The sequence below is a fragment of the Ailuropoda melanoleuca genome, chromosome X (genome assembly GCF_002007445.2).
Source record: "Ailuropoda melanoleuca isolate Jingjing chromosome X, ASM200744v2, whole genome shotgun sequence".
Taxonomy (NCBI): Eukaryota; Metazoa; Chordata; class Mammalia; order Carnivora; family Ursidae; genus Ailuropoda; species Ailuropoda melanoleuca.
Window position 1 is genome coordinate 111345345 of NC_048238.1, and position 24411 is coordinate 111369755.

The 24411-nt window shown below is 41.7% G+C and overlaps 1 protein-coding gene across 2 annotated transcripts in view; it reads right to left on the reverse strand.

Moving 5' to 3' along the window:
• Nucleotides 1-24411, reverse strand: part of MECP2 (methyl-CpG binding protein 2) — a 68158-nt gene that overhangs the window by 41878 nt on the left and 1869 nt on the right. Inside the window, exon 2 of one of the 2 annotated variants that reach the window (XM_034649845.1) lies at nt 19402-19525. The exons of the other annotated variant lie outside the window; for it this stretch is intronic. The gene's annotated coding sequence lies outside the window, so the exon portion shown is untranslated. The remainder of the gene's footprint in view (nt 1-19401; nt 19526-24411) is intronic. 2 annotated transcript variants of the gene reach the window in all.

Here is a 24411-nt window from a genome sequence, read left to right on the forward strand (position 1 = left end):
GCTCATAGCGGAGGAGTCTGATGTGGGGCTCGATCCCAGATCGCCGAGATCACGCCCCAAGCCGAAGGCAGAGCTTAACCGCTGTGCCACCCAGGCGCCCCAATCCATCTTATTTTTGATGCATTTCGAAGTTTGCACACCAGTACACCCAAATACTTTGGCATGCATATCATTAACTAGAGTTGAAAACTCATTATCATTTTTTTAGGTAAAATTTACCTCTAGTGAAATGACAAATCTTTTAAGCGTATCATCTGATGAGTTCTGTCAAGTGCATTCATCTGTATAAGCCAAACCTCTATTAAAACAGAAAACATCACTATGGCCACAGAAGTTCCCTGGTACCATTTCTCATTCAGCCATACTCAACATCCTCATCAACATCTGGTATTGTCAATTTTCAATTTTGGCCATTCTGGTGGGTGTGCAGTGGTATTTCATTGTGGTTTTAATCTGCATTTCTCTGATGGGTAATCAGATGCCTTCCTTTCTGAAGTATCTATTAAAATCTCTTCCCCTTTTTATTTTTGAACTGTGAGTTCTTTATATATTCTAAATACAAGTCCTTTGTCAAATATATGACTTTCTATTTTCTCTATGACTTGTCTCAACTATTTTCTCAGTGATTTGTCTTTTCATTTTCTTAATGGGTACCCCTTGAAGGGCAAAAGTTCTAAATTTTAATGTTTAAGTTTCCTAACCCCAGTACCTCAGAATGTGACCTTATTTGGAAATAGGGTCACTGCAGATGTAATTAGTTATGATGAGGTCATCCTGGAATAGGATGGACCCCTAATCCACTATGACTGGTGTTGTTATTAGAAGACAGCTATGTGAAGGCACAGACACATGAGGACAACACCATGTGATAAGGAAGGGAGACACTGCAGTTATGCAGATGCAAGTCAAGGAACATCAAAGATTGCCAGCAAACCACCAGAAGTTGGTAAGAGGCAAAGAAGCATTTCTCTACAGGTTTCAGAGGGTCCGTGGCCCTGCTGATACCATGAGTTTTAAGCTACCCAGTTTGTGGTATTTTGTTACAGCAGCTCTAGAAAACTAACATGGATGGGGTCAAGGTTCATTTTTGTCTGGTATAAATATCATTTGCTATCATCCAGAACCATCCGGTGAAAAGGCTGTCCTTTCTCCCATTGAACTGCTCTGGTGCCTCTCAAAAATAAAAGGATCATTGGGGCACCTGGATGGCTCAGCTGGTTAAGCATCCAACTCTTGATTTCGGCTCAGGTCATGATCTCAGGGTTGTGAGACCAAGCTCCACGTCAAACTCTGTGCCAGGCATGGAGCCTGCTTCAGATTCTCGCTCTCCCTCTCCAACCCCCTCTTCTTTGTTCTCTCTCTCAAACAAAAAAATGATCGTAGAACTTTGGTCGATTCCTGGGCTCTGTATTCTACTCCACTGAACTACATGTTTATCCTTACGCAAGTACCAAGCAGTCTTGATTACTGTAGATTTATAATAAGTCAAAGTCAGGTAGGGTAAATGTTCCAATTTTGTTGTTCTTCAAGATTGCTTTGAATGTTCTAGTACGTTGCATTTCCATATACATTTTATTTTATTTTATTTTTTTTTAAAGATTTTATTATTTATTCGACAGAGATAGAGACAGCCAGCGAGAGAGGGAACACAAGCAGGGGGAGTGGGAGAGGAAGAAGCAGGCTCATAGCGGAGGAGCCTGATGTGGGGCTCGATCCCATAACGCCAGGATCACGCCCTGAGCCGAAGGCAGACGCTTAACCGCTGTGCCACCCAGGCGCCCCTCCATATACATTTTAGAATCCGCTTGTCAATTTCTACAAAAAGCCTGTAGTTATGACTGGAATTATGTCTAATCTACAGATCAACATTGGGGAACTAACACTGTAAAAATCAGTCTTTCAATCCATGAACATGGTATATTGTTCTATTTATTTAGGTCATTAACTTCTTATAGCAATGTTTTCAGTTTCAGTGTACAGACCTTCTACATTTTCATTGAATTATTCCTAACCATACTGCATTATAAATTTTATTTTTCAATTAATTTTTGTATAACTGACCTTATGTCCTGAGACCCTGCTGAATTAATTTAGTTTTAGTTTGTTTTTCTTTTATAGATTCTCCACTTTTCTACATTACCTTGGAAAAGAAACAGTTTTATCTCTTTTTGACATTAATGCTTTTTATCTTTTCTTATCATACTAGCTAAAACCTCTAGTACAATATTGAACATAAGTAATAAGACTGGACACCTTTGTCTTTTTCGATTTTAGGGGTAACATGTTCAGTATTTTACTATTAAATACAGTTTATCTATAGCTTTCTTAAATGTATCATATCAAATGAGGAATTTCCCTTCCATTCCTAATCTGGTGAGTTTCTATTATGAATGGGCAATGAATTTTATCAAATGCTTTTTCTATGTTTATTGAGATAATTATGTTGTTTCTCCTTTATTCTCTTTTTAAAAAGATTTATTTATTTATTTGAGAGAGAGAGAGCACGTGTTTGTGCATGCACAAGTGAGGTCAGGGAGGGCAGAGGAGGAAGGACAGGGACAAGCTGACTCCACGCTCAGTGTGGAGCTCAATGTGGGGCTCGGTCTCACGACCCTGAGATCATGACCTGAGCTGAAATCAAGAGCTGGCCACCTAACGAACTGAGCCACCCAGGTGCCCCCTCCTTTATTCTCTTAATATAGTGAATTACACAGTGGTTTTTGAATGTTAAATCACATTTTTTAAAAAGATTTATTTGTCAGAGAGAGAGCACAAGCAGCGGGAGCAGCAGGCAGAGGGAGAAGCAAGCTTCCCACTGAGCAAGGAGACCGATGTGGGACCCCCTCCCAGGACCCCAGGATCATGACCTGAGCTGAAGGCAGACACTTAACCAACTGAGCCACCCAGGTGTCCCACACCTTTCTTCTTTTCTAATAAATGCATTTAAAGTTATAAATTTCCCTCTGAGTACCCCTTTAGCTGCATCTTATAAATCTTAATATGTTTTATTTTCATGATAATTCATTACTCCTTAAAATCTTTTCTAATTTTTCTTTTGACTTCTTCTTTGACCCATGGGCTATTCAGAAGTGTATTATTTTTTAAACAGTTGGGGTTCTTCTTCTAGTTGTTATGATTTCTAATTTAATCCCATTCTGATCAAAGAACATAACTGAAACTTCTGAAATTTATTGAGACTCGTGTTATGGTCCAGCAAAATGATACACTGTTGAACTGTAATATGTACCGTGGAAAAGAATTTGTTCTGCAATTGTTGAGTATTATTCTATAAATGTCAATTAAGTCAATGTGACTGGTAATGTTCAGATCTACATCCTGATTTTTTTGTCTAGTTCTAACAATTACCAAGAGTATTAAAATTGCCAAGTATGATTACAAATTTGTCTATTTCTCTCTTTAATTTTGCCAATTTTTCTTCATGTATTTTGCAGCTTTGTAATTAGGCACTTACATATTTATGACTGTTAATGTCTTCCTGATGAACTGACCCTTTTCTCATTATGAAGTGTGTCTCTTTACTTCTGGTAATATCCCTTGTTTTGAAGTTTGCTTTTTTTTTTTTTTTTTTGGTTTTAGTATTGTTACTCCAGCTTTCCTACGCTTACTGTTTCCACACTATACCTTCTCCCATACTTTTATTTTCCACCTAATGGTGTCTTTATATTAAAACTGTTTCTCTTATAGACTACATATAGTTGGGCCTTGATTTTTTTTTAAGTAGGCTGCTCACCCCTACAGAGCCCAACTTGGCACCTGAACTCATGACCTTGAGATCAAGACCTAAGCCGAGATCGAGATCGAGTCAGACACTTTTAACCAACTGAGCCACCCAGATGCCCTGGGCCTTAATTTTTAATCCTACCCATAGTCTCTGCCATTTAACTGAAATGTCTAATCCATTTTCATTTAATGTAATTATCTATATGAGTGGATTTAGGGCTACTGATTCCTGCTTTCATTATGAGCGTATTTTCTTTTACATCCTTGATCACAGTTACAACAGCTGCTTTAAAATCCTTCTCTGTGGGGCACCTTGGTGGCTCAGTCAGTTAAACGTCTGCCTTCAGCTCGGGTTGTGATCCCAGGGTCCTGGGATCGAGCCCCACATCAGGCTCCCTGCTCAGTGGGGAGCCTGCTTCTCCCTCTGCCGCTCCCCCTGCTTATGCTCTCTCTCTCTCTCTGTCAGATGAAAAAAAAAATCCTTCTCTGCTAATTCCAACACTTGGGTCATTCTGGGGTAGGTTGCCATTGATTGCCTTTTCTCTTGAACAGGGATGGGCAAAGAATGACCTGCAGGCCCAATGTGACCCGCAGGCCCAATGTGACCCACTAACTATCTTTGTAAATAAAATTCTATTGGAATGCAATCATGCCTATTCATTTATAGGCTGCTTTCACACTACAACAGCAGAGTTGTGTAGTTGTGACAGAGACTATATGGCCAGCAAAGACTAAAATAGTTACTATGTACAGAAAAAAAATTCGCTTACCCCTGCCCCTGAGTAAAAGTCACATTTTCCTATTTTTTCAAATGTCCAGACATTGTGAAAGATACACTGTCAGACTTTGGGTTCTGTTATGTTCCAACAAAGAGTATCAATTTATTTTAGCAGGCAACTTGGTAGAATTCAAACTCCAAACTGTCTTCCCTATGGTAGGCAGCATCTGAAATCTCTATTCATTTCTTTTGCATTAGCTGGACTTTAGCCAAGTTTATAAGAAGAATTTGGGTCCCCTGCCTGTGGCTATCTGCTTTACAGGATTTCTACTCTTGGTTTCCAGCTTCTGTGGTGGCTGTGAACCCTGTCCTGTGATTTTTCAACCATTGAGACTGCAGGTTAGTAGTATTGGTTATTATAATTTATAACTATTTTATGTATATTATTAAAGCAAATAAAGTATGTTAATTAAGAATGAACATCTTCGGGGCACCTGGGTGGCTCAGTTGGTTAAGTGTCCAACTCTTGGTTTTGGCTCAGGTCATGATCTCAGGGTCCTGGGATCGAGCCCTGCATCGTCAGGCTCCCCCACTCAGCGGGGAGTCTGCTTCCCCTTTCCCTCTGCCCCTCCCCCACTTGTGCACTCTGTCTCTAAAATAAATAAATAAATCTTAAAAAAAAGAATCAACATTTCCAGTGTAAGAAAAACATATAAAATGATTAAAGTTAAAGATAAGCCCTCAAATGTTAAGTTTCCACTAAAGACACCATTATGTATACATGAGTTTAAAATTTTTTTCAGCGTATTTTTTTTTAAAGATTTTATTTATTTGACAGAGAGAGCCAGTGAGAGAGGGAACACAAGCATGGGGAGTGGGAGAGGAAGAAGCAGGCTCCTAGCAGAGAAGCCCGATGTGGGGCTCAATCCTAGAACGCTGGGATCACGCCCTGAGCCGAAGGCAGACGCTTAAGGACTGAGCCACCCAGGCGCCCCTCAGCATATTTTTTAGCTTTGTCCACTGAGAGAGCCTAGACAAAATGTCACCCCAGTAAGAATGAGCACACCTAGCACCCAAATCTTGGCTCCTAAATACCATTTTCCACTAAAAGGAACCAGAACTCTTGGAACCAGGTTTGGGGCAGGAAAAGCACACATGGAAAAAGCACACATGCTTTCTTGTGCCAGAAAGCAAAAAATCACTCAAAGACTACTCAATGAGAGTATGCCAAGAGGACATAGGTGCCAGCATAAAGGGACTCACACTGACCAAATGTGGAATACTTTGATAAAAAAAATACTGACTGTAGCTGAATTAGAAAACATTAAATAGATAAAAATCCATGAGTCCATACTGACATAGAAGTGAAAACATAACAGCAGATAGTTTGCCACAATCTGGGGGTGACTATTGCACCAACTCCTTACTCTGGAATTTAGTAATTATTTTTTTTTAAGATTTTATCTATTTATTTGACAAAGAGAAAGACAGCCAGTGAGAGAGGGAACACAAGCAGGGGGAGTGGGAGAGGAAGAAGCAGGCTCCTAGGGCAGGAACCCGATGCGGGGCTCTATCCCAGGACTCCAGGATCACGCCCTGAGCCGAAGGCAGACACTTAACACTGAGCCACCCAGGCACCACTGAAATTTAGTAATTAATTTAGTAATTAAAGGCAAAGATTTAGTACTTATGCTGTCTTTTTAGGGGGAAATACAGATCCTTACTTGACGAGGGAAAGTTCTTTACAGAAGAATGCCAGTATTAAATGTAGAAGAGATGACAGAATTAGAAAATCCATCATTTTGTAACTCCCAATGAAATAATAGATTGAGACAAGCAAGGATCATCAACGAATTCTAAAATCATTAGATGAATAGTTGTTGGAAAACAGAATCTTTGTGTCGTGCCAAAGCATCATACCACATACTACTTACAAATTACAACAGGAAAACTGCATCTGCATCTGGAAAGATCCAGCAGTCATCTGCTTCTTCAACCAAATGGCAAAATGTAGCATCAGGAGCCACAGGAGAACTATCCAGTATATGCTTCCTGATCTGATACTAATACAAAATAATCTTGCCCAAAATAGTTACCTAAGCAAGCCCTCAAGTCTAACCTCTCATTTATAATTAATTATAAGGGATAAACAGGAAAAGAGACACATGTAGAATGTGGGCCTTCTGTAAAACAACTGGGCTGGTTGCTTCAAAAAGTGTCACCAGGTGGACTGGAGGTGGGGAGATTTCTTATTAAAAGAGAAAAGGGATGCAAGGTATAAATCTTAATTGCTTTCTAGTTCCCCTCTTCCCTAATAGCTGTAAGAATCATTTGGGAGAAATCAGAATTTAGAATGGCTGTCTGATGATAACATTAAAGAACTGTTAATGTTTGTAGATGTGCTCAGGGCACTGTGTTAAATTGGAAATTGTCCTTATTTTTAGGAGATGTATGCTGAAGTACTTAGGGATGAAATGTCACGATGTCTGCGAATTCCTTTCAAATGGTCAGCAAAAAGATATAAAAATGCACATATCCAAACAGACCAGGCAAATATGTCAAAATGTTAACAATTGTTCAATCTAGGCAGTGGGCACACAGGCTTCACAGTAAGTAGAGAAAAAGATTTGGCTGAAATAAAGAATTTAACAGAAGAGATGGAAATAGAGTCTAGGAGATCTTCCAAAATTCAGAGTGAAAGAAAACAAAAGGAAAATATGAGAAGACTGAGACAGAGGACCAATATAAGAAGTCCAAAATTAAGCTGAAAGGAATCTCCATTTAAAAAAATGGAAAATGAAACATATTTTTTTAAAAGAGCTGACAATAGACAAAAGTATTCTGACTGAATGACCCCAGTACAATGAATGAAAAAGACACAACTCCAGACACATTCTCATGAAATTTCAAGACACCAAAGAAAAAGAAAAAAAAATCCTAAAAATTTTCCAGGGAAGAAGAGAGAAAAGAAGGCAACCTATAAAAGAACCACAATCAGATTGACATCAGATGTTTCTTCCATTAGTGACTTTGCATGCTAAAAGACAATGGAAGCAGTGCCTTCAAAGTTAGGAGGAAAAATGATTTTCAACTTGGAATCTTATGCTCAGTCAACAGAATAGAAGAGCAGAAGAGAAGCATTTCAGACATGCAGTGACTCAGAAGACTTGTCTGTTAAAATGCTTTTGGCTGCAGGTAACAGAAAAGCCAACTCAAACTGGCTTACACAGTAAGAAAATATATTCTCACGTAACTGGAAGCCCAAACCTGGGGTAAGCCCCAGGTTCCTCCTGTCCCTCTGCTCCCCCGTCCTTGGTGAGAAGGTGCTGTCACTTCCTACTAAGTGAGGCTCAGTAACTCATTCTGAGGCTACGCCAGAGCTGCTAACAGTACTTCCTGATTTACATCCAGTGGGGGAAATATAGTCTACCCTGAACACACCATCAAAGCCCTTCCCTTCATTCTGATTGAATCAACTGAGACCATAGGTCCAACCTTGATCAGTAACAGTTGCTAAGGGAATGCAATGTGCAGAATGACTTAAGGATCCTTGCTGGTGGTGGGAGCAAGGTAGAAAAGTGAATTATACCAGGGTTCTGTTAGGAAAGGGTAAAGAGGGAATGGACATAGGTAAGCAACAGGAGTGTCCACTACAGTTTATTACCCCACACCCTATCTTGGTAAGTTATTTAAAGATGTATTCCAGAAAACAAGGAGTAAGCCACGTAAAAGACATGGCTTCTGGGAAATAGTGGTTCCCAACTCAAGAGCTCAATGAAGGGAAGATCCAGGTGGCAGCTGTGTACAACCTTAGAAAGCAAGTACTTGTCCACATTGCAGGAGGGGATCAGAGAGCTCTGAGTGGAATATCTGAGAGGGGAAGGGGAGATGATGACACAGAACTGCAGGAAAGAAACAGCACAACTGAAAAGATTTTACAACAAGATCTGGGAATACTATTAAAGAGCAAAAGGCAATCAGAAACATTGGTAAGATCTGTACAAGAAAGTCAAGGTCCAAATATGAAGCAGGTTAAACTCTGGCAAGGATTTTAAGCAGGTGATGGAGTCTAAGAAAAGAGAATCCAATTTACCTTGCTTGGCCATTCTGCTTTGAATGGTCTAGCAACTGTGACTCCAGACCTATAAAGAAGGAAATGTAATCCTAGCATCTGTGACTTGGCCTCAGGGTAAACAATACATATGTGTAACAGTGTCAATGATGTTGACAGGTTTTCAACTTTAGAATTAACCTATGACCACTTGGATGTGGCTGTAGGGCAGAACACAAATGTTAACAATTTTAAGAACTGATATGGTCAAGTGCAGCTTTTAGGAGGTAAAGTGGGGAAAAGGTGGGAAGAAAAGCAGGGTCATTAGTATCCTCATCTTAACAGGGGGGAAGTGCCATGTGGACTAAAGCTGATGGAACAGGAACCACTGAAGTTAAAGAGAAAATGTGAATATGAGTCTCAACATTGGAGGTGATGTATGCTAAGCCATCCTGTTTTATTTCAGGGAGTTATTTAATATAATTCCCCAAAGTTGGTAAATCAAGAAAGCTGTATAAGCATATGATTTAATTTTGAAGGTAACCATCAAAGAAACTGAAAGTAGAAACACTTAAAAGCTGTCATATCTGGTTGTGGAACAGGAAGAGGAAGGGGTAGGCTGTTGTTTTCACCATAACCTGTTCTGAGACAAGTTATATTGTTATCGAGTGGCTGTAATATTTTGATAAAAACTCAAACCCTAAACAACCTAACCCTTCAATAGTTTCCTACTGCTCTGAGATTAATATAAAAAATCCTACACTGGGGCGCCTGTGTAGCTAAGTTGGTCAAAGCATCTGACTCTTGATTTCCGCTCAGGTCATGATCTCAGGGTTGTGAGATGGAGCCCCGTGCTGGGCTCTGCTCAGTGCAGTGTGCTTGAGATTCTCCCGTTCCCTCTGCCCCTCCCCCTGCTCAAGCGCACTCACTCTCTCTCTAAAATAAAATCTAAAGAAAAATCCTGCACCTAGCCCATCAACCTGTCTCCCTGCATCAGGGCCACCCCCCCCAACTCTGTTCCAGCCACATAGGGCTTCCTTAAGTGCCTCAGACAGCTAAGCTCCTGCCAGGCTCAGGGTCTTCACACATGCTCTTCTCAGTTAGGAAAGCCCTCCTTCATTCTGCATCTTGCCCACTTCTGTTCACCGCTCAATTTTCGGCTTCAACACTGCCTCCTTAGCACAGGTTTCCTTATCTCTTCCAAGCTGGACTGTTTCCCCATTACTCATGATCATGGTGAGCAGCGCCCCCACCTGTCCTTCAGAGCACTTAGTCTGCTGTAATTACATAATTACTTGTCAATTATCTAAAGTCTGTCTCTCCCGCCAAACTTAAGTTCCACCAGGGAAGGTACCAATCTGTCTCAGTTGTCCTACAGCCTGCCTACTACAGTGCCTGAGGTACCGTAGACACCTAACTCCATCGTGGAATGGTTGGATGACAGCCTGATGAACTGCAGATTCTTCAGCTTGGAGCAGCAAGGAATTCAGTACTTAAACTGAACTGTATTGGCCAGATGAAAAGTTACTAAATGTGGAACAATACCATCATTTAGAATTGAGTGTCACTATAACAAATAGTCCTATGAAATGTGTAGTGTTTCATGAGTGTCAGTGAGGAAGTTGTTCAATGTCACCCAAAGTCCTGCTGCATCCACTGAGAGGTGACTTGTGGCTTAGACTGAGGCCTTAGCATTAGAGATGGTGAGAAGTAGTTGGCTCTGAGGTACATTTTGAATGTAGATCCCCACAGGAGTTGCTGGTAAGGGAAAAAGCAGAATCAAAGGACAACTCCTAGAATTCTGAATTAGTAACAGGATATTGATGTTACTTACTGGGATAAAAAAGAGGAGGAAAAGCAGATTTGAAGGGGGAAAAAGCAAGAGAACTGTTTGGGACTTGTTCAGTTTGAAACATCTATGAGCAACTCAAGTGGAAATACTGAAGAGGACATCCAATGTGAGGCTCAAGATTGCGGGCGGGGGGAGACTAGAGACGCAGGTCAGAGCATAGGTCATCAGCAGATGCAGGTCATCAGCATACAGCCATACCTGTCACTCCGAGCAATGAAAACACATCATCAATGGATATGACCCTAATTAAATTGAGGCACAGACCTCAATGAAATGTCATGTAGTCATCAAAAATGATGGTGTAAAGGGGCGCCTGGATGGCTGTCGGTTGAATGTCGACTCTTGATTTTGGCTCAGGTCATGATCTCAGAATCATGAGATCGAGCCCGGTGTCAGGCTCCCCACTCAGCGGGGAGTCTGCTTCTCCCTCTCTCTCTGCCCCTCCCCCTGCTTGTGCCTTGCTCGCCCTCTCACAAATACATTTTTAAACTATCTTAAAAAAAAAAAGATTCTCTTCCCCGACTCACACATGCTCTCTCTCTCTCAAAAAAATATGACGGTGTAAAGACATTAGCCAGACGTTATCTACCTGTAGATGCCACATTTATAGGCAATTCTTACTTTTCCTCTTTATCTTCTAAATTTTTTTCCATTGAACAGATATTATTTTTATAATTAGAAAATGCAATTAAGGGGCACCTGGGTGGCTCAGTCGGTTAAGCAGCCAACTCTTGATTTTGGCTCAGGTCATGATCTCAGGGTCCTGGGATTGAGTCCCACACTGGGCTCTGCACTCAGCAGGTAGTCTGCTTCAGGATTCTCTCTCCCACTCTGTGCCTCCCCCTGCTCTTTCTCTCTCTAATAAATAAATCTTAAAAAAAAGAAAATGCAATTAAGTTATTTTTTTATCTTAGGGAAAGGTGGTGTTATCAATCTATTTTTACTGACATGGGTAGACATCTACAATCTATCACTGAGGAAGGAAGGCAAGTTAAAACAGCACGTTATATGATCCCATTTATTTATTTTTTAAAGATTTTATTTATTTGACAGAGACAGAAACAGCCAGCGAGAGAGGGAACACAAGCAAGGGGAGTGGGAGAGGAAGAAGCAGGCTCATAGCAGAGGAGCCTGATGTGGGGCTCGATCCCAGAATGCCGGGATCACGCCCTGAGCCGAAGGCAGACACCTAACCGCTGTGCCACCCAGGTGCCCCGATCCCATTTATTTAAAACAGTATGTATGTATGCACAAGGGTGCATAAGAAAGACTCTAGAAGAATGTTTAAATGCCAACAACAAACGTAACTTTGACACTACTATTTACCAAGCAATTTATGTGGTATTAAGTATTCTTGGGGAGTCTGACTGGCTCAGTCAGTGGAGTACGTGACTCTTGATCACGGGGCTGTGGATTTGAGCCCCACATTGGGTGTAGAGATTACTTAAAAATAAAAAATCTTCAAGAGAGGTATCCTTAAACAGCTTTAGTTGCATTACACTTTGCACGGATTCTACTTAAGTGCTGACTGCTCCAATGTTTATAGTTGCATGGTATAATGTACATAGGTGTTCTTAACCTTTTTCTGCCATGGAGCCTTTGGGCTCCCTGGAACCCTCCTCAGAAGAATGTTTTGAAATGCATAAAATAAATGCATAGAAATTAACGACATATGTTGAGATGGGTGCTAGAGTAATACGTACTTCTTTAGGAAACCATTAAATAACTAGGTCTGGTAACTACCCTAGGATTGAAGCATGACAAGGACAAATGATTTTTCCAAAGTATCTGTAACCGTAATGTGATAAGAAAGCACCTTTCATCTCTATTGGTGACAAAGTCACAGGTACTCCTTATACTACCATGGTCTGTGGCCTACATTTGTCATTGAAGGAAAACTGAATTTTCAGTGAGACGTTAGTGAAAATTAAGATGAAGTATTTTTCCCATCCAAGGTCACAGAACCCATGGATCTTCAACCATGAGTCAGAACCCTTGGTCTAGGAAGATACAGACCAAATAGTAACAGCAGTTTTCGCCACGTGGTGGAATTTCCAGAGTGATTTCCATATGCATTTTCTGAAATCTCTGCAATGATGTTTTACTTGTGTAATTAAAAAATAAACAGCTTAATAAATACATTTTTAAAATATTTTATTTATTTATTTGACAGAGAGAGAGAGAGACAGCGAGAGAGGGAACACAAGCAGAGGGAATGGGAGAGGGAGAAGCAGGCTTCCCACCGAGCAGGGAGCCCGATGCGGGGCTCAATCCCAGGACCCTAGGATCATGACCTGAGCCGAAGGCAGACGCTTAACGACTGAGCCACCCAGGCGCCCCAATAAATACTACATTTTTGTCTTTTTTTTTTTTAAAGATTTTATTTATTTATTCGACAGAGATAGAGACAGCCAGTGAGAGAGAGAACACAAGCAGGGGGAGTGGGAGAGGAAGAAGCAGGCTCACAGCGGAGGAGCCTGATGCGGGGCTCGATCCCGTAACACCGGGATCACGCCCTGAGCCGAAGGCAGGGGCTTAACCGCTGTGCCGCCCAGGCGCCCCCATTTTTGTTTGTCTTAAACAACCTGGAAGAGTAGCTAAGAAATTTTAGACAGTTGCTTACAAGCCACATTTTTTTAATTGGGTAACCACTTAAAAGAGACTTTCAATTTTCCCTAACTCCTTAAGTATTATCACAACTTTAATCATTCCTATGTTCTTACAAACCTAGAAAAAAATTCACTAGAATTATTTATTCTGGGGTTAAGTGGAACAAAAAGACAAACTGTCACAACTGCAGACATTTGTCTTTTTTTTTTTTTGCCAAGTGTAATTCCAAAAACAGCTGAAAATATTAGAGCAAATTAGTACTTAATATGGACTGATACCTTCTGCTGTTCACAAAAACACAAAAAACACAGAGAAATTCATATTTTAAAAATATATTATGAAATATGTATAGACAAATTTAAAATATAACTTATCAAAGTAATGTCAAAACTTAAGTACCACTAGAAGTCCCAGAAAAACCAAAATACTTTAACATTTTAAAAAATAACCCACATGTAGAAAGTCAGCTCATGCTTAAAAGTGCTCAAGTTTGTGTTTTAGCAATATGGAATGTTGCAAAGGAGATGGGAACAAAGGGAAATGTGCATATCTCAGAAGCCTCTTGCTTTCTTTCAAATCTAAAAATAAAACCTTTGGACTGCCCTATTAATAAATCTAGAAAATGGATGCCTTTTTTGTAGAAAGCTTTCACAAACAAAGAAATAAAAATATCTTCTTGGTTAATAGGACCAAAGGATGTAAACATAAACCAGATGTCAATTCCCATTTCTCTAAATTCCATTCTCCCTCTGGGCTCTGGTGGGGCTTCTGTTGTAAAGATGTTTCTACAGCACAACAGACATGTTGAATGAAGGTCTGTACAGAGCAACGTGGACCAAGCTCAAAAGCCAAGTACTAAGTGAAAAGAATGAGTTGAAGAATGTTACACAGAGCAGGAAACCTTTCTGTGTATTTGTAAAAACAGTTTTGAATGTTATATATTATTATGTGTAACACAGCATAAAGCTTGCATGGAGAGTATTCCCCATTACCTCTGAGGGACAGGCTACCTCAGGGAGGCAGGATAAGCAAGTGCAACCACGGCCTGGGATTTCACTGGACCTGACACGTTGGAATTCCACAGGAGGAGGAGGATGTGAATAGGGCAAAATGCTAACATTTCTGAAGTCCGAGTAGAAAGCACCTGAGAAGCTAACACATGAGGAGAGTGAAGAGGCCAGGAGGACTGCAGGAAGGCAAGACCTCAAAGGCAGAAGGATCAGGATGGCCCAAGGGAGGGCAGAGAAATAGGCATGCAGAGAAGGGGCAAAGAGGGCTCTGATTCAACCTCCTGGGCCCAGGTTTGTGGGGATTACAGTGGTGCCATCCATGGTGGCTCATCAGGGTGGACCTGGTCTTGACAAGAGAGTGAGCCTGCTTATGCACTGCTTCCTTCACCATGAAAATCTTGGTAAAAAAAATCAATAAAATTAGGGGCGCCTGGGTGGCACAGCGGTTAAGCGTCTGCCTTCGGCTCAGGGCGTGATCCCGGCGTTATGGGATCGAGCCCCACATCAGGCTCCTCTGCTATGAGCCTGCTTCTTCCTCTCCCACTCCCCCTGCTTGTGTTCCCTCTCTCACTGGCTGTCTCTATCTCTGTCGAATAAATAAATAAAATCTTTAAAAAAAAAAAAAATCAATAAAATTAGAAGACCTAAGCAGTGAGTTTGGCACCAGAGTTGACTCTCACACCACCCAAGCTCCTGCCCTCTTCTCAGTATCGAGTATGAGAGAATGACGTGTCTTAGAGAAGGGGAAGCCCTCTTCTCACGCGTCTCCTGGGGCAGAAAGGGAGGGAAGGAAGGTTCCATAAAGAGACCTGAAGCGGGAGCCCTGGGGACCTGACAGGTGGGTGGAAGTCAGCTCAGGGCAGATGGGCTTCAGAGCACTGCGGAATGGAAAGGGGACAGGATGGATGGCCAGAGCTCCTCACATTGCCTTCTGGGGCTCAGAACATCCCAGAATATGATGCGACTTATAAAGAAAGCAGAGCCTGTTTGGCACAGCTGGTGTGGTGTGTCTGATTTCCTACTGGCACACTCTACCTTTTCCTGGACTAGCTAATGTTGCCTTATCGTTCAGGTCTTGGAGGTCACTTTTCAAAGAAGTCTCTTCCCTGACCTCACTTCCAAGTCTAGGCAGGACCCCTCTAACATTTATATGCTCCCTTAGTGGTCAGTACTCTTCCATCACAGCATTTGGCCCCTTGTAAAGTAACAGTCTGTTTGCCTATCTGTATCTTCCTTTAGATCAGAAGATAGCTGAGGGTAATCCATAGCATCTAGACAGTAAATGACACATAATATATGCTAAATTGGTATAGGGTAAATTAGTCAAATATTGCTCTATAAAGAGTACAAGAATCAAAGAGAAATGAAGCAACAGCAATTTGGTCCTAAATACTTCCAGGATATTCCTTATGCATATTACAATACAAATAAGACAGAAGGTCCAGCAGCTTCAGGAGACTTTTCAACTCTGAGTCCCAAGGAGCCACTGCAATTTAGTACCAAAATAAAAATGCTCCATTTTCTTCAAAATTCACAAATGAGAACTGGCTGAAGTTCCTCTTGTCAAGTACAGGGTCCTGCCTCACAGGCTCTGCTCACATGAGGTCACATCTGATGAAAGGGAAGTTTCTGAAGTTTTGCTTTCTAGCGCTAACTGCTAAAAATGATTTCTTCCTAGCCTAATTAACGGCTCTCTAGTCTCTACAAATAGCACTGCAGCCATAAATTTGTGTGCTCATCTATTTATATATTGTCTTTTCTTTAAAACTATGCGATTAACAGGCCACCCTTGATTTAGCAATATCTCTCCAAGTTTAAAATGCATATACCCTTTGACCCAGCAAGTCCCACATCCAGGAATTTCTTTTACAACCCTTAAAAAGAATGATATGGCTCTAGAGAAACTGATACCAATCTCCAAGACACATTAACTAAAAGCAGTAAATTTTGGAAAATGTGCAAAGTGTTTTACCGTTTGTGTAAAAATGCACACCCACCCTTGTTTGTGTGTGTATATGCCCACAAAATATATAAACACAATTATAAAATAAATAATAATATGAAGTATCTAGAATAGTCAATTTCATAGAAACAGAAAATAGAAGGGTAGATGCCAAGTGGGGGAGGGGGGGAGAGGGAGTTAGGGTTTAATGGAGACGGTTTCGGTTTTATAAGATGAAAAGGGTTCTGGAGACACATAATCGGGACAGTTGTACAAGAATGTACACACACACAATTAATAAGAAACTGGTAATGATGGCTTCCTCCAGGGAGATAAATGGATATTTGGGGACAGGATGGCAAGGAGCTCTTTAACCATATAACCTCTTATACAACCTTTTTCACCCTGTACTATATACCTATTTTTAAAAATTCATTAAAAAAACCCAGGCTTATACAAGAAGCTTTTTCCTTATCATAAGTCATTTCTATCCTTTCTCTAAGTAAAAAATATTTTTCAATCCAAATCAGGATTCCACTTCAGTTTGAAGGTTATTTATTAGATTTAAATGATGCAAGTTGCAAAAAATTACTTTTGCCCTAAGAATATATTCACCAAAAGCCTGCCTTTATTTTTATGAGCTATTACAGAAATGCTTCAAAATCATCATGGAAGAAAATTACCATTTTTATCAGGACACAACTTTTATTCCATCACAACCGAGCCAGCTGAATATAGAACTGTTTCAACAGCAAAAAGCCCTCATCATAATTCAAGACAAAAATCAGCCTGCAATTATATGAGTTAGGAAACAAACGATGCTTATGTTGCAGTCTACCCTAGGCTCTCACTTCTGTGTCAGAATCTAAAACACACACACACACACACACACGCAGATGCACGCACACCCTCTGGATTCCTTCTAGTTTATCCAAAACCTACTTTGTGAAGATCCACTATTTTCTTGAGTCTTCTGGAATGAGCACTGTAGCCGTTGCCACTGGTATTGCAACCTCTGTAGCCCTGCCCCAAGTGGAGGAGAATGCAGCACTTGCAGGGCCCAACACTGCCCCTGCCTTGAATCCGGGGCTCAAGTACTTGTTGGGTGAATGAATAGATGATTATATGCTGACCAGCTTGCCATCAAGTCTCACAAAGAAAAACTTCAGAAAGAAAAAAGTAAGAGATGCTTTGCTTATTTGAAGTCAACATATGATAAAGGTGAAGACCAGATGACTGAATCACCAAATGGCTGTGACACAAATGGACAACTTACCTATAAGATTCTTTTGTATATATCAATATAGTACATCAAGTTTTTTTAGGAAGAAAAATATATAGATGAATACTGACATGTTCTTAAGGTAGCAAAGGACTTTAAGTATAAAAGCAAAAGAAAAAAATCCGAAAAGAAATTTTATATGTCAAAAAAGACAAGGAGAATCAAAAGATATACAACAAGGTAGGAAAAATATCTGCATGATGACAAAGAGCATCCTTAATACATTACAAGTTGTTACAAATCAACTTAAAAAACAAATATCCTGATGAAAGAATGAATGCAGAACACCAACAGGCAGGCAATTCACAAAGACCAAATACAAATGGCTGATGATTACTGAGGTTCAGCCTTAGTAATAACCCAAAGAGCACAAATTTAAAAGACGGGCATCCAATTCTGGGAGGGTATGGGAAGTGGCACTTTCTCAGACTGTCGTGGGAACTGAGACAGCCATTTTGGAAAGCAATGTGGTGGTACCCATCAGCAACTCCAAGTCTAGGCAGCTATTCTTCAAAAAGACTGGCACATGAGGAAGTTCAATCCAGTAGTATCTTTAATAGCGAACCACTGGGAAAGCCAATAGGGGGACAATGCATGACATAAGTCAGCACCAGATCACGCTGCCATGTAACAGAAATGAGGCAGAGAGAACATATCACAAGGACAAATGCAGAATATGTATAATATCATCATTTTGTTAAAAACACAAAATGCACATATTTGTATAGCCTAAGAAGATTAATAATGTTTTTAAACATCTCTTTCTTTCTACATTTCTTAGAAGAAACTATATAGAGTGACCATTGCCTGTCTTATAAAATCCATTCATAATCTGAGAAAAAGACTATTAAAAACATAAGCCACCCCCAGGCCTAACATCTACCAGAAGAGACCCATTCACTGCCCATATTACATTTAGTCCACACAATTTCTGAGACAATGCACAAAGCACCAGCCACACAACTCCCACCAGCATAAATACGTGGTGTACAAAGAACGTCCTGTCAGCAGGGCCCAGAGTACACCCTGCAGCAAAAAGGAGAAATGACACTTTGAGTCACAGGACCAGGACTGGAACCAAATTTGGGACTTGGAGGCAGTACAATGCTCTTCACTTCCTTCCACACCTTCTATTCACCTTTACCCAAACCCTGCCCCTTTCACCTTCCCCTAATAGGCTATGTTATAGATGTCCACAAAGCTTTAGACCGAGGTGTCAGAAACCACCAGAGAGACACAACAAAGTGCTACTTGGGGGGGGGGTCTCAGCTGGAATCACAATGGCAGCATATGTGTAAACTCACACTTTTTTCTTAGGAAAAGGAATGGAAAAATTCAATTAGTACATTCTGCCCTACCCCATGGAATGTTTGAAATCCAGGTGTCAAAACATCAAATGTGGAGTGACCACTGATTTTAAAAAATCTTGAGATATTGAGCCTGACAGTTCAGAAATTAAAGAAACCGCTCATTTTTACAAAATTAAAGTCCACACAATGGCACCAAAGTAGCCAAAAGTGTGGCTTATAGAGCACCTGAGTGTCAGACATCATATGGCTTGGACCCTCAGCTTTTCAAAAGGCATTCGTTCTGCTCTAGAGTTCCAAGAGCCAGACCTGTGTCTGGGTGCTCTCTTTAGTTCCCGTGGGAGGAGAGTAGCAAGCACAGCCATTAGCCATGGGCTCTGCTATTCTACGACAGCTTTCAGGAAGCCATCCTTCTAGGGACCACACACCAGTTCCTATATCTGAAAATGTTTTACCACTGCTCACTAACATTGACCAGGAAGTCATTTACCCAAAACCAAAGCAAACAAAGCACCATGCTGAAGACCTCTAGGCAACAGCAGCAGTGGCAGGTGAAGAGCTCAGTCAAAGCGCTCTCAGCTCAGCTGACCTGCTTCAAGGTGAACTGAAGTTGCAGATCACCAGTTCCGGCTCTAATCTGACGCCCGCCCCCAGATCACACTGTGGCTACCAAGTAACCCTACCCAAACTGACCTTTCAGGGCTCAGGGAAGTGACTTTTTTTTATTATATGGCACAGTTTGGCACAGTTATATCTTTAGTCTTTGGGGTACTTTTATACTGTCCAAGAGTAGTACATCTTGTTTTTTTTTCCTTTTTATTTATTTTTTTAAAAACAGATGGCCAAACCAGGACATATACTAAAAAAAAAAAAAGGAAGGTTACTTACCTGAGCCCTAACATTCCAGCTACCATGGAATCCTGTTGGAGCTGGTCTACAGAAGCAAGATGTATTCTGGGGAGTCACATGTCACATCAAAGCAGGAACTGGTGAGTCTGTATTTTTATGGAGCCTAAAACAAAGAAAATCGTAAGTTGAAAGCCCCCATTGTGCTGCACGACCTTTTTCCCAGGGCTATTTGGGACATTCTGAAGATAAACATATAGACAAAGTACTATGCTATTTCCCAGCTTACCTACTAAGAAACAAAGGATAAACCGCAAATTACTAGCACATAACACACAGTACTAAAATAAAGATTCATGTGTGTTAGAATCGACACTATCACAAGTCTTGTCACCTCTGAGGGACACTCTGACACTATCATGCATACTGTTAGTGGTGATCCCTGTTAAGTATTTCTTGCACTATGTCATACAGAAATACCCAGGGAGAGAAAACATGTTCAAGAGAACACGCAACATCAAAATGTCATCCCAAAAAGAACACGTGAAAGCCAGAGGCAAAGTCTCCCTTTTTTTCCAAGCAGCTGAATTTGAAATGAGCTGCTTTAACATCACTTAGAGAAGCTTTAAACCTGAGGGGGGCGGGAAGCAGCACTAACAGAAATTAAACGCCCTGGGAGATCCAAAGCCCTCCTCCAATATATGCAAGTCTGTTCCAGAGCGATCACTTTTAAGCCTCTCAGGTCAGTTAAACCACAATGCTCAACAAACTAAGTTATTAGTGTGACAGTTTCTCTCTTGCTTTTGAATACATTCAAAAGAAGACTTTTGTCATTACATTTTTCATCAAGATAACATCATTTCCTTGTTAAAATCTAAACTGCCCCATATTAGCTAATCTCTGGTTAGCTTGCTGGCCCAAGAGCAGCACTTTTACCTCAAGACTAAAAAAGCGTAGAGTACACAACTTAGAGACTATTCACACAATTACTCATGTAATTAAACCCAGAGGAAGGGCAACACCAACCAAGTCTTTTTACAGCTGGTCTATAACTACCAGGATGGTACCTAGAATTATCTATTGAGGTGCAGTGAGGCCTTACAATTCCCTTAAACAGTCGAGTCACAGGATGCTTTGAAATCCAGAAGTCAAGGTAACAGTACTACTCAGCTATATAACAAAAATCAAACTGGTATCCTGGCTGGGAGGCCCTGGCAAAGCTACAACTTCTCACAGCCATGGTTTGTTTTTTACTTGTAAACTGAGGGAGCTGGACTAAGGTTCCCTCCAGCTTTGAAATTTTAAGATCTTTGACTAACTCAAGATTTCACGGAAAAATGAGCAAGCAAATGAAAGCAGTTAAGTGAAAACCCAATAAAGCAGTAATTTGCAGGTCCATATACATGATACCCTCAGCTCCTAGGCAAGAAAGGCAAGTGAACCCTTCTTAAGGCTTGCTCCCGAGAGTTCAGACATCCGCAGGAACTGCAAAACAGCCACAGTGAGGACACCTTCATATGCCAGCAGACCCAACGTAAGTGTGCTCTGAAGAAGTTATAGAGGCCAAGGCTTTATTCTTGAGTAGAATGGTCACACACACCCCCTTCGATATGGGAGTGGGGATGCCCTGCCTGCCACCAAATTCCCACTCCCACTCAGTTCCCCCCAACACCATACCTACCATCAAAAATGGCAGAACCAAGTATTTAAGTAATGGCATGCAAATCAAGATTTCAATAGGAAAAGGTTCCTTGCAAGAGAAAGGCAGAAGAGAACAGATAAAGACAGAAGAGCATAACCTTGTATAAGTGAGCCCAAGGAAGAAGAACCCATTCACATCTGTCCTACTGGAAACAAGGTAGAGACACAATGGTCACAGTGGTGACAACAACAATCTGACTGGAGAAGGCTGGTACAGAAGAATTGAGGACAAGGTCCTTCCGTTGAGCAGAAACAGTGCTCTACCCAAGAGAAAAGATTGTGTCTGCCAGCCACATGAGGCAGGTCTGCATGCATGTCACCACAGCAGAGGGTGGTGAAAACAACCAGGTGTCCTGCTGCATTCCCTGGAACTCATCACCAGTCTAGGACTGTGCTTCCCCCACCCCTCCACCCCCACGTGCTTAAAAAACTACAGTTGATCCTTGAACAACACAGGTTTGAACTGCGCTGGTCCACTTATATGCAGATTTTTTTCAGTACAGTACTGTAAATGTATTTTCTCTTCCTGATGATTTTCTTAATAACATCTTCTTTATTGTTTAAGAATACAGTATATACTACACGTAACATACAAAATACACATTGATTGTTTACGTTAATATAAGGCTTTTGATCAACAGTAGGCTATTAGTAGTTAAATTTTGGAGGGAGTCAAAAGTTATATGTGGATTTTCAACTGCACAAGGGTGAAAGTTCGGGGCCCCTAATCCCTGCATTGTTCAAAGGTCAACTATACTTACTACAAATGTCAAACATTTTCTGGGATTTTCTCCTCCTCATAGATAGGTAGCCTGGCGACAAACTGCCCTTAGCCAATTAAAAGATTTCTACTGATATTCACCTTTATAAATGATTACAGGTCCCAGGACACATCATTTATCATGCAAACAGTCCCAGGCAGGTACATTAGTGGTGGAAACTGGACTGGAGTAAGGAACTAACAATTTTGCTTCGCTCTTCTCTTTTTCAGGTTTAAAGAAGCAAGCGTCTCATTCAATGCCCACGTAGGGGACGGAGTATTCGGGTGGGGGCAACATCATATTGGTCTTATCTAGACAAACTCCAGTTTCTTTTTGTCAAACTCCACAGTTTGCCTCTCCACCCCCTCTAGCTTTGGCCACACAGCGGCAGGGTAAACGGGAAAAAATGAGTCTAACTTGAAATTGCAAATAGAATGCAAAATTGTATTCTAACCCTCCCAATACATAAACAGCACAAAAGTCGGAGTAGAGTTTGACTATGCTCTATCAGGTGAAATAAAGACCTGGTACTGTAGATTTAAAGCATTCCAGGCACATTTGTAACAAGAAATAGGACAGTATGATAGCCCATAACAGCAAGAAAGCCATAGGTTTCTTCAACCTGTTATAACATACTGACTTCAGATGCCACCAGGCACTTTTCAGAGAAACTATATTCTGGAAGCTGCCTGTGCTGTTTAAAAGGCTAGAGGTATGATAAACAGCTAACTGGAGGGGCACCCGAGGAGTCTAATGCATTGCCAATGATGCAAAACAAAGCAGAGTCCTCATCCTGTCATGTCATAGGCTCAGATGCACAAACCTTGGAATCTTTGTCAAGTGAGGCTTGTGCGTCTGTGTGTGTGGACAGGAAAGTACCTCAGTTATCTGCCACCAAGGTGACATGCCACAAATGTGTATCTGTGGCAACTTATTTAACAAACTATACTCCACTAGATTGATTGTGTCCCTTAAGGTTCTCCTGCGTCTAGGTAAAAAAATAAAAGCAAGTGTTTCCCGGCCTTCCTGACTGGGATTTGAAGTAGAAGTCATAAAAAGCCCATAAATAAGCCTATTCCCTAAGTCCCCAGTGGAAATTCCTAAAAGACCGAAGAAACCTAGACACCGTTTTTGTTTTTGTTTTTAAATAAGGATCCAGCATATTTCAAAAGACCCAAGAGGTCAGCTTAATCTTGTTGTTAACTGAGATCGCTGAGATCCAGATGAAAATTCTGGCCATAAAACACAAATTTCTTCTCAAGTAATGATTGCCTATTAACAACACTAAATTTTACTACCACAGCACAAATAAGCTTTATTTTTCTGGTAAAACAAAACACCTAAAACTTGTGAGAGTCTCCAAAGTCTAAGCCACTTGGCATCACGCACTGCTATATTTGCTTCCACCATCACCAACCACCCCCCTGAATTAGATCCTACCATCTGACAACTTGGGGTTGTGACCCCACACAACAGAGACACAATGTGTGAATGGCTCTGCAGAGTCCATTCTGTTCCTGGAAAAAGAACCAGAGCACACATCTGCCTGACCATGAGTCAGGAATATCACTTTTGTGGTGGAGCCCATTTCTGTTGTGACCAATCCACAACGAACACACTCACAACACAGGCGACCACCACAGAGGTAGGTATTCCAGAGCAAGCTTTCCCAACCTCGGGTCCACTTAGCAAGGTCATAAACGGTCTCCTCTGTGAAAGCAATTTTTTTAGACTCTTTACGATGACATTAAGTCTCCAGGGCAAAACCACAGAAACATTGCCACACCACGTAAAAGTCACCTGAGTTTCAGTTTGGGTAATTCAGTTATAACCAAACTAAAAAGAAAATAAACTTTCAGGGGCACTGACAGGAACCACAGCGATGCGATGAACTTGCCCCGTCTGGTAATGATGATCTTGAGCAGGGAGCGCTCCGGGACTATAGGAGCCGGTTACATACTATGTCCCACTCCACTTATGTAACTGGAAGATCTCCGGCGAAGGGGGGCGGGGAGGATGGGAGGGCGCTCACATTCTGAGGCCACGGAACCCCCCCCCGACCCTGGGGGCGCACTCCCACCGAAGGCCTCTGGTGCTCCCGGACACAGTCCCCTACCTAAGGTTCATGATGGGAACTATAACCGCCTCTTTATGATGAGTTGCGGGACCAGGAACACAAGGTCTAGTCCCTTTTGTGGGTGGACAATAATTCCCACCTACTTGTTCCTGCTAGAGGGGAAAGGAGCTGGTGGACCGACTCGCTCGCAGTGGGGGCAGAAAGTCATGGAACGGGCGAGAAGGAGGGGGAGGCAAAGCCTGGAGATGGGGGTGAGAGCGCAGGAGCCCTTGTGGCGCACTCTCCCGACGGGAGGCGGACTGCGCACGCGCGCCAGTGGGGGGGCCGAGTAACGGCAGAGGGGGCGCGCGAGGGAGGGAGAGGGGAGAGCGCGATCCAGGGAGAGGCCGGGGCGGCGGGCGCGCGATGACGCCGCGGGCCCGAAGCCCCGAGAAGGGCACGACGCGCGCGCAGCTCCGACAGGCAAAACCCCGGCGACAGGGGCGCCCGCGGGGCCGGTGGCCGGGATGCGCG